At 40.5% G+C, this 11,568-nt stretch overlaps 2 pseudogenes; both read right to left on the bottom strand.

Annotated features, from left to right (window-relative positions):
- Window positions 1-5,778: 5,778 nt before the first annotated feature.
- On the bottom strand, window positions 5,779-6,588 carry LOC132775391 (tigger transposable element-derived protein 1-like; annotated as a pseudogene).
- A 411-nt stretch (window positions 6,589-6,999) lies between these two features.
- Window positions 7,000-9,545, bottom strand: LOC137094765 (tigger transposable element-derived protein 1-like; annotated as a pseudogene).
- Between the last annotated feature and the right edge of the window lie 2,023 nt (window positions 9,546-11,568).

Genomic DNA, 11,568 nt, shown 5'->3' with positions numbered 1-11,568 from the left:
CTTAACTGGAAATATACTATCTTTAACCTAGTGGAAAAAAGAATTCTACTGTATTATATTCATGGAAAAGTTTACGGCTACAGCAAGTCCCTGTGTTACAGACATCTGACTTACAAACAACTTGTTAACACGGGGTGAGAAAACAGGAAGTGAGAGAAATCTACCCCTTGGAAGGGAAATTCACTCCTTGAAGAGTTATCACGGGGAAAAGGTTTCTCCACTAAAGCTTTATCGCCAATCCTTGTTTCTACAAGCCAATTTTTTGAAAATCCAGTTATCACAGGGACAGAAAGAGAGATGATATCTTCTGAACAGGAGCTCAGACAGCAAAACAAACATGGCAGGGGTGTTAACCCTTCCCTATCCTACCCAAAGCTTTTATATCTTTGGATGGATTGACTCTTAAAAATGTACCTGTTCTGACTTGTATACAAATTCAGCTCGAGAACAAACCTACAGAACCTATCTTGTTCATAACTTGGAGACTGCCTGTATATGTGTCATTTAGGGAGTTTTGCATTATTTCATTGACCATACCTGGGGAGGTTTCCTTGAGTATTATAAAAACACATGTTCCAAGCTTTGGCCCATAGGCTAGAGCTGATGGGAGTTGCAGTGCAATACCTAAGGAGTGCTGGTTGCCCACATGCTAGGAAAGAGGACCGTCAATGACATTTGATTATGGAATCTAAGCATGGGGAATAAGGTGCAGCCATTCAAATGGGTGCTTAAATAATTTCATCTTTACACCTGAAACTCTCCAAAGGATTGCTGAGATGGAGGGAGAAAAGCAAAGGCGTATTACTCTTCTAGCATTCAAATTATATATTCTTTTCTCTCCCCCAAGTCTCCAGTTAACCATCTTCCTGTTGGTCTGTGTTCAAATAAAATAACATGAATCATTCCTTACACTTGAAAATATAAGTTGATAATGATGTAAACAATTAATTGGCATTCTAGCCCTTGTCATACTGACATTTGTTCTAACAGGTTCCATTTTCAATGTATCGTAATATTGCCACAGCCATCCATGTGGCAATTTTTGGATGCAGCTCAGTAGGGAAACTGGAGCCCCCAGTAGCACAATATGTTAAACCCTTGTACCGGCAGGACCGCTGACCAAAAGGTCAGCGATTCAAATCCGGGGAAAGTGGGTTGAGTTCCCCCTATTAGCTCCAGCTCCCCATGCAGGGACATGAGAGAAGTCTCCCACAAAGATGGTTAAACATCAAACATCTGGGCATCCCCTGGTCAATGTCCTTGCAGATGGCCAATTCTCTCACACCAGAAGTGACTTGCAATTTCTCAAGTTGCTCGTGACACACACGCACATACACACAAATAGGGAAACTTATCTAAGCAAAGTTTTAAATTTCCTTGCTGTTTCGCTTCCCACTTTGACAATCATTAAAATTCCCATCCTTCCTGACTAGGAGATCAACAATAGCTATTCACTTCCTGGAGCCTGTACAACACAGCTGTGAAGTCATGTAATTTCAACAGACCAGATAGCAGCTGAAGGTTAACACAAGAGATAAAGATATAATTGCTTGAATAAGATGGTATTTCAAGGCTGAAGACAAATAGCATTTCCCATTCCTCAACTAAATCATTTGAAATACATTACCTTATTTTGTAATATATCAAAAAAGGAAACTGTCTGAAACAAGCGATGATCTGACACTCCAGCTCATTTCCCCATTTTGATGGCATTCCTTGGATTAGAATAAGATTGTCATTTCGTAGATAAGTGCCTGCAACTTGAAAATGGTTTTCGAAGTACCTCTGTGAGCGGACTATTCTCTTTTAAATGCTCGTTGCAGACCAATGCATCTTGGCTTCATCTAAAAGTACTATTCTCCTGCATATTGCTAGGTTACATATCCCTCAGTACTTAGATCGCTTAGTTTTTGTGTTGAGAGCCGACCCCAACCCAACAAGCTTTAACATTAGCACAAGTGAAATTAGGCAGCACTGTAGCATCACACAGGAGGCCATTTTGAGGATATGAAGTGTTTCGCTATATACATTCAATGCAACCAACTTTAAATCATTCCCCTTCAAACACACTATGTTTCAGGTTCATTGCTGAGGTGCACAACAGGGAATGCTAGAAGGGTCATGTTGAAAGGCAGGAATGTTTCGGCCTGGATCAGCACTCTGCTTTCCACAGCCTGTCTCTTAAGTGAAGCCAAAATTCATACTGTGATAATACCTTTATTAGGTCGACCAAACATGACATGAAAAAGCAACAAGAAATAGAAAATATACATGTATATGTACACAGTAAAACAAGTTCACATATTATACCCTTTTCTAACCCTAGCTTTACACAAGACAAGACATTCTTGAACAACATCACTTAGGTGGCAACTACTTATGAATACATAGAAATTGCATATGCATTCCCTAGAAAGTGAAGATTTTGATCTCAGGTTGCCAGCACGTCTTCTCTCAGCAGAACGTGAAATCCACATAGGGATTTTGTCTTATGCGAGCCTGCTGTAACTGAGAAATACGTTAAGTGCTCCATTATTCTTTATGGCTCTCTTTAAAAGCAACTAGGGAGATGACGACTCCGTAAATGTGAGAGGAAAAGACATAGAAGGTGAAAATAACTCAGTTAAGGATAATTGCTGAAATCCAATTGCTGGTCCTAACTAAAGTAGACTAACTAAATTGTTAGATGGCAAGTCATCAGCTATACAAAACCTATTCATTCGATGGGATTCTACTTCAAACTAGCAATTTGATTTAGATCAGATATGCACATGTCTCTTAAAGCTTTTGTTTTTTTGATATTTCTATTTGCTTATTTTGCTATTTACATTTATCCCGTGTAACAGAGAGCCTTTCCACACAACTGAATAAAACCCCACATTATCTGCTTTGAACTGGGATATATGACAGTGTGGACTCAGTTAACCTCAGTCAAAGCAAATATTGTGGCTTATTCTGCCTTGTTATTTTGGGTTATATGGCTGTGTGGAAGGGCCCTGGGAAAAGAAATAGACATGAAATTCAAATGGGAACTTGACCACTAAGGATCCCAGGCACATTCAAGGGATGTGGGAACATGCCTGTACTACTTCAACGCCAGCAATGTGTGGTTCTCCAAATATTGTTGGGCTGCAGCTCTTCTCAATCCTAGGCATCATGATGATGACAGCACTGCATGCTGAGGTCCAACATTTGGAGGTCTCACATCTGGAGGTCCCAAGTTCTCCATTCCTGCTCAACGGTTTTTGTTCGTACAGCCCATCCTTCATATACTTCTGTTGCTACCTCCCTGTTTACATATGCCACTTTATGCATACAAATCTGAATGAACACTTTTAGGAGGTTTAAAAAAGTACTTAAATGACATTGTATGGGGAAAGCTATCAGCAATTAAACAAAGATTGTGAATAATAAAAACTAATTATACAGACAGGATTTAGACTGGAACAAAGAATATTTGATAATCCTGCAAGGGAAGAAGGAATTGAAATGCTGAGGTGGGGGGTGGAGCCAATACCTAAATGAGCGGAAAGCTAACAGGGACCACAGACTGACAAAAAACAATGTAGACCCATACAACAGGTCTCTAGATGCAGTGGTGTTGTACACCTTCAAGTTATTTTCAAGTTTGTTTAGACTTGGTTTGCATTTGCCTTCCTCTGAGGCCAAGAGAATATCATTTGTCCCGGGTCACTCAGTGGGATTCCATGACCAAGTGCAGGATTAGAACTCTGGTTTCCAGAGTTGTAGTCCAGTGCAAAAATCACTATACCATGCTGGTCCTTGGTGTCAATACTCAAAATTTGAGGCAAAGGAATTAAAACAAGGACAAAAATCAGATTTCTGAATTGTCTTCAGATGTGTGACTCAGAAAATGTTGTCCAAAACACCTGGAGGGCCAAAGTTTGCCCGTGCCTGGCTTAGGGCATTATACCATTATAGATACTGACAGTCTAGGAATAGTAAATATAAATATTGCAAGAGGACAAAAGAGAGTACTTGCTTACTTTTAGCATCACTACCTGATGGCCATGCTGGTTAGGGATGGGGAGACTTCTACACCAACATTTGAAGGCTGCATTACATTAATATTTTGTGTTTGTTTGCCCCCCCCCCCCCCAAACAATACATCACTACATCACCAGTGAAAATATATCTTTAAAATAGTAGAGATCAGAGGAACTTGTGGCATGTAACTCCTATCATTACTTATGTTGGATATGGAGCTAGAAAGATGAAAGCTGCAATGCTAGGTCTTATGGAATCAATTACCCTTAGGTATCTAGCAAATTAAATCCGTTTTAAAGTGTTTAAACTTATTTAATCCTGTTACTGCTTACTTGGTGTAAGCTTAATTTCATATAGCGGTCCTGTCCTACAGCTCACAATGAAATGACATTGTGCAGGTTTATTGCCCCCATTTTCTTTTAACCCTTTTTTCCTGGGATGGAGAAAGATGAAAATAGCAAAATAGCTGCTAAAAGTTAATGACAATCCCTGGTCTTCCTGTAACTCTCCTTTATGAGGTGCTCTGAATTTACAATAAAATACTTGTGTCCCAAAGGCACCAGATCCCACTTGATCTTAGTTTCCGGGCAAAGCACAAAGTTATGGTTTTGACCTTTAAAGCCCTACATGGTTTGAGTCCAGGTTACGTACCGTATCACCTACTCCCATACAATCTGCCCCACACACTTAGGTGCTCTTGGGGGTTGGGGGCATCTACACCAACCAGCCAGAACCTGACTGGCCACCGTCACCTAGAGGACCTTTTCACTGGCTGCCCCAAGACTGTGGAATGACCTGCCGGAAGAGCATATGTAGACCTACATCTTCCAGCAGGCCTACTCAGCCAGTTTTAATCAATTTTAAACTCACATAATGTATTTTAATCTTTGTTCTGTGTGTTTCAATATATATAGTGTAGAAATACATTTTAATATGTGTATTTTATAAAATGTTTACAATGATTATGTGTTTTTAGCTATGTTGTAACCCACCTCAAGCCATGAAGAGATGATGATGATGATCTTGGAAGCTAAGGGGCCAGAGCACTGTCAGAAAGTGAAATTTGTTGAAAAGTGTGACCCTGGGTTTTTTTTAAATCTTGCAAATACATTTTGACCATTGAAAAACAAAAACAACATACTATGCATCATGTTTCAGTGCATGCAAACTCAAAGTGGCATACTATACATACACACACACACACACACACACACACACACACACTCAAGCAAATTAAAATGATCAAAGGTTTACTTTTAATGTCCTCTTCTCAACTTCAAACAAAATCCAGGTTTCCCAAGTCAAAAGATGTGGAAGCAAGTGGTATTTCTATTTTCAATCTCTCTTTTCCAGAAAGGGACTATGATGGAGATCTTACAGGGATTAATGCTGCTGATGTTGACGACTCTGGATCTGAGGGGTTAGGCGTGACTGGCAATGGTTGTGGAAGCAAAGCCTTGAAACAGGTATGTAATAAAGTTTGCTGCATTGATGTCTTTCACCTTTTTTGAAGAAGTTCTTTGTAACAGGCCAGGCCCTTGCCAGGATTTTTGTTTCAGGGGGAGCTGAGTTTGATTCGGGGGGGGGGGGGGCTGAGTCTGAGTGAAAGAGGGTCTACCCTAGCAAACCTTTTGTATCGTTACCCCAATACCCCCATGTATATGGGATATATTGAGCATGGTGATCAGATCATGATAGGAATAAACGTAACAGTTTAAATAATGTACCAGTAAGGCCTTCTCGCGGACCACCACAAGAATTTCGGGGAGGGGGAGGCTGAAGCCCACCCAAGCTCCCCCCTCCCCCGGCTACATGCCTGTAGACCACTGTTTACACCTGTTTTGAACTTTATTTTCAAAATTGGGATCCACTCTTTTCCAAAACGAAATTACATCCTCTACTTTGGCAATCCTTTCTTCCAGTTCTTTATTTGTTAGCACCCTAGGCTGAACCATATGATCAGGCAGGGCTTCCTGTTCCCTGAAGAGCCTTCTGTTCTTCAAGTAACAGGAGATCCTCATCGGTTAGTGCCTCATCATGTGACCCAAGCAATTCTGCAACATCTTCAAGCTAGACATCCAATTCTAATTCTCTTGTCATGTCAGCAAAACATTTGCAGTGATCTCCTCCATTGGATCCTTAATACCTTCAAAATAATCCATGAATGTGGGAATGAGATTGTTCCAAACACTGCTCAAAGTTGTTTTTTTTTAACTTCATCTCACGCATCTCTAATTGTTTTAATGCCAAGCCCTTCCAAAAAGCTTTTAATTTATTTTGCTTGGATTCCTCAGAAAAATCATCATTTAAGGCACCTTCAGCCTTTGCAAACGTCCTCCTTAGGGAGTAAGATTTGAATGAAGAATTCACACCATGATCCATTGGCTGCAGCAGCAAAGCCGTGTTTGCAGGTATGAAGACAACTTGAATTTCTCTGAAGAAACCAGTTAAATCTTTAGGGTGGCCTGGAACACTATCAACAAGAAGTAGAATCTTAAAGGAAATCTTCTTTTCCTTCCAGTAAGCCTCAAATGTAGGCTTGAAATAATCAGAAAACCAAGTTGCAAATAAATTAAGTCATCCAAGCTTTTACAATACTATTGTTTCAGCCCAGTTTACCTGTCCAAACGTATTCCCCCCTACCAACCGTCAAGGGTGTTAAGAGGAGAGGCCCTGTTCTTGGTCCCGCTACCTTTGCAGTAGTGTTTGGTGTGGACAATAGACAAGGCCTTTTCTGTGGTGGCTCCCCAGCTATGGAACACTCTCCCAAATGAAATTAGATCTGCCCCCTCCCTCCTGACCTTGCAAAGCATTTGCAGAGTGATGGCTGAGATCGGTAATTGACTAAGGTATTGACCACAATATGCGGGCTGAGTTGGACGTTTTTATCCTGGCGAATGTTTTAGTATGCTTTTTATCTGATATGTATTTTTAATTTATTGTTTATATATGATGTTTCAAAGGTTGTTTGTGAGCATTGAATACTTGCTGTTAGCCGGTCTGAGTCCCTCTACGGAAGTAGAGAAGATTGGGATACAAACATTTTAAATAAATAATATAATAAATATTGTAATAAACTGAAAGGGTAAACTTTAAATAGTTTTAAAGGGCTCTAGGATTCTCAGGATGATATATAAGCATAGGCTTGAGTTTACAGTCATCAGCTGCATTAGCCTCTAGCAGCAATGTCAACCTATCTTTTGCAGGTTTGAATCCAGGCATAGATTTCTCTTCTTTTGCAATAAAAGTTCTTGCTGGCATTTTCTTCCAATATAGGACTGTTTCATCAACACTGAAAATCTGTTCCTTTGTGTAGCCATCATCTTCTATAATTTTTGCAAATTCTGTGGGATAGGTTTCTACCATTGCAGTTTCTGTGCTAGATGCTTCTTGCACTTTTATTTTATGCAAATTGGACCTTGCTTTGAATCTATTGAACCAGCCTTTGCTAGGCTCAAAAGTTTCTTCAGCAGATGCCTTTCCTCTTTCAGCCTTCATCATATTAAACAGACTTAAGGCTTTGATGCGGAAAATGGCTATGCTGAAATGAATATTGTGACTGGTTTGGTCTTGAATCCACTCATTTAAAACTTTTCCATGTCAGCAAATAATCCACCCCCTTTTCTAATAACTTTAGTATTCACCGGTGTAGCTTTCCTATTTTATCTATCACCCTGGCTTTATTCTTAACAATTGTATTAACTGTGGAGCGAGGTACGCCTAGTTTGCGGCCCATGTCACTCATGGACATGCTTCCCTCACCAAGTTTGATTAGGTCTAGCTTTTCTTGCAAATTGAGAACTCTATGGGATCTTTTAGCTTTATCACTGCCCTTAGCTGCCATGATGTATTCTAATACTGTAAGAGACTCACTGGCCATGATGTCAAAAGCAGCACAGGCTGAATAGAGAGTGAAGGAATACTACCCACCTCATAGGCACTGATTGAATGAGCAAAAATGGCATAGAGGGAAATAGTATCAAACAGCACTTGATCTGTTGTAAGCAAGTCTCGCTTAAACACCTTTCTCCCTCTTTTAGCTTATTTTGTAAGTAACTCATGCAAACAGCTGATGCTTATACATACAAATAGTTCAAAGCAACCTCCATAGTTGCATTGAACTGTTTGTGAGAACACTGCTTTTTAAACTGTGGGTCCCAACCCCAAATGAGAACCCTTGAGTTCAATGTTGAGGTCACAAAAAATGGCAACCGGAAAACGTTCCTGAATACCATTTAGACAAATCTGTTAGCATCAATGTATAGTGTTTGCAGCAGGCTGCAGAAAACGCTTCAGCTTGTTTAGAAAGCCTTGCAAGTGCTGATTGCAAATGCGTAGAAGAGGCATGGATCCTTTAGTTGTTGGGGGGAAATGAAGCTCTGAGCACTTCAGGAAATGCCAAATGGTTGGCCATGGAGCATCAAGAAGCCAGCGGCACCACAGAAACATTTGGGAAGTGTGTGGCATTGCACTGCAGCGGCTTCAGGATGCAAGGAGTGGAACAAGCCAAAGTCCAGCTAATGGCTAAACTCCAGTGGCCACCAAAGTGCAAGAGGGAAAAGAATGCTTGCAAAAGTAGTGTGTCCTGCTGAGGCTTCCAGCCAACTCCTTTCCTGGTCCAACCTCTTTGCTGCTTGGCCTCTCACAAACTTGTTCAGAATTACAGTAAACAAATGCGTCTGCACTCGCTCATCCCTTTTTGGTTCATTCCGGCTTTTTATTCCACAGATATATAACCTACACATCAAAAAGTGGGGTATTGTATGTACAGCTATACCTCCCTTTAGACTGCTAACATATACCAGGTCCCTTGGGCTATATTTCTCAGGAAGGAACTGGCAAAAGCACCTGTGAGGTCCCTTCCATACAGCTGTATAAAATCCCAATTGAACAGTGTGGATTCTGATACCCAGTTCAAAGCAGATATTGTGGATTAAGTGCTGTAATAATCTGGATTATATGGCAATGTAGAAGGGGTCTGAATCTCCTTGTGGGTGTGAGTATTCCTTGCTTAAGAAAAAACCCCATGAAATTCATGATGTGGTCGTAAGTCGACAGACAACTTGAAGGTAAATATACTTGAGTGTTTTGTGAGACTTTCCACTTGTAAATTCCCCATGTTTTTCCACTTCTACTCCTTCTTCTGTATTTCTTCTTGCAAAAGTCTGTGGGCTTTTCCACACAGCCCTTTATCCCAGGATATCAAGACAGAAAATCCCACATTATCAGAGTGTGGACTCAGATAACCCAGTTCAAAGCAGATATTGCAGATAATCCACAATATATGCCCTGGGTTATCTGAGTTTACACTGCCACATAATCCAGTTCAATGTGGATTTTATACAGTTGTGTGGAAGGGGCCTACGATAATCCAGCTCAAAGCATCAACTGCTGCTCTGGGCCAGAATGAAGAGAGAGGGGACCAGGGGACAGTTCCATCTTGTCTCCTGCATATGTCATCAGTTGGGAACCCCTCCTCCCAACACCAACTGCTGCTCTGGGCCAGAGAGAGGGGGCCAGGGGCCAGCTCCACCTTGTCTCCTGTACTATGCTTATAATATAATGTAATATAATGTAATATAATATATTGTATATACATATAATATTTATATTATAATGTAATGCAATGCAATATATGATAATAATATGATATTATAATTATATATTTATATGACATGTAATATTACAAATGATATTACAATATAATGGTATAGTACAATATAGTAATATTTAATACTGATATTGTACTGCGAGGAGGAGCTGAGGAGCCTTCTAACCAAGGTGAAAGAAAGCGCAAAAGCTGGGTTGCGGCTAAACATTAAAAAAAACCAAGATTGCAGCAACAAGAATGATTGATAACTGAGAAATAGAGGGAGAAAACGTGGAGGCCGTGACAGACTTTGTATTTCTAGGTGCAAAGCTGACTGCAGATGCAGACTGCAGCCAGGAAATCAGGAGATGCTTACTTCTTGGGAGGAGCGCAATGACCAATCTCAATAAAATAATGAAGAGTAGAGACATCACACTGGCAACAAAGATCCACATAGTTAAAGCAATGGCATTCCCCATAGTCACCTACGGATGTGAGAGCTGGACTTTAGGGAAGGCTGAGCGAAGGAAGATAGATGCTTTTGAACTGTGATGTTGGAGGAAAGTTCTGAGAGTGTCTTGGACCACCAGAAGATCCAACCAGTCCATACTTCAGGAAATAAAGCCTGACTGCTCATTGGAGGGAAAGATATTAGAGGCAAAGATGAAGTACTTTGGCCACATAATGAGAAGACAGGAAAGCTTAGAGAAGACAATTATGTTGGGAAAATGGAAGGAAAAAGGAAGAGGGGCCAACCAAGGGCAAGATGGATGGATGGTATCCTTGAAGTGACTGGCTTGACTTTGAAGGAGCTGGGGGTGGTGATGGCCAACAGGGAGCTCTGGCGTGGGCTGGTCCATGAGGTCACGAGGAGTCGGAAATGAATGAACGAATGAACAACAACAATATATATGCTCTGTGCATAATGAGTACCTTAAAAACAAAAGAACTAATGAACAAAATCACACCAAATTTGGCAACAAAATGTCTTACAACACAAGGAGTGACCATCACTCAAAACATTATGATTTTGTCATTTGAGAGTTGTAGTTGCTGGGATTTATAGTTCACCTATAATCATAGAGCATTCTGAACTCCACTAACGATGAAATTGAACCAAACTTGGCACACAGGACTCCCCTGACCAACAGAAAACACCAGAAGAGTTTGAGAGTTGTAGTTCACCTACATCTAGAGAGCACTGTGGACTCAAACTGTGATGGATCTGGACCAAACTTGGCACGAATACGCAATATGCCCAAATATAAACACAGATGGAGTTTGAGGGAAATAGACCTTGACCTTTGGGAGTTGTAGTTACTGGGATTTATAGTTCACCTACAATCAAAGAGCATTCTGAACCCCACTAACGACAGAATTGGGACAAACCTCCCACACAGAACCCCCACGACCAACAGAAAATACTTAAGGCCATCCAGTCCAACTCCTTTCACCAGGGCAAGAAAACGTAATCAAAGCCCTCCTGACAAAGACCCATCCAGCCATAGATAGGACATAGTTCTTTTAAAATTTTTATTTTGCACTGCCTTTATGTTTAAATGCACTTTAATGTTTTTGCTTTATTAATGTATGTATTTATGGCATCAAAGTGTGCCGACTGTGTATACCGCCCTGAGTCGCCTCTGGGCTGATATAGGCGGGATAGAAACAATGTAAATAAATAAATAATAGATATATGACTCTCTCTCACACAGATATAGTATAATAGATTCGAAAGGGATCCTTAAAGAAGGACAATTATATGTTGCATGTTCCAGAGTAGGCAAATCAGACACTCTCCACATCAACACTGTTTACCCACAAGCATAACGAAATTACATATATTAGAAACCAACTTTCTCATTACTTTATTTTCCAGATCACCAGACTGGGCCACAGCAACGCGTGGCTGGGGACAGCTAGTATGATATATTGCATGTATATATACCTTGTAAGCCGCTTTGAGTTCC

This window comes from Anolis sagrei, chromosome 5 (assembly GCF_037176765.1).
Source record: "Anolis sagrei isolate rAnoSag1 chromosome 5, rAnoSag1.mat, whole genome shotgun sequence".
In the NCBI taxonomy this organism is placed as follows: Eukaryota; Metazoa; Chordata; class Lepidosauria; order Squamata; family Dactyloidae; genus Anolis; species Anolis sagrei.
The sequence above is the reverse complement of the archived record's forward strand: the minus strand, read 5'-3'. Positions and strand labels throughout refer to the sequence as shown.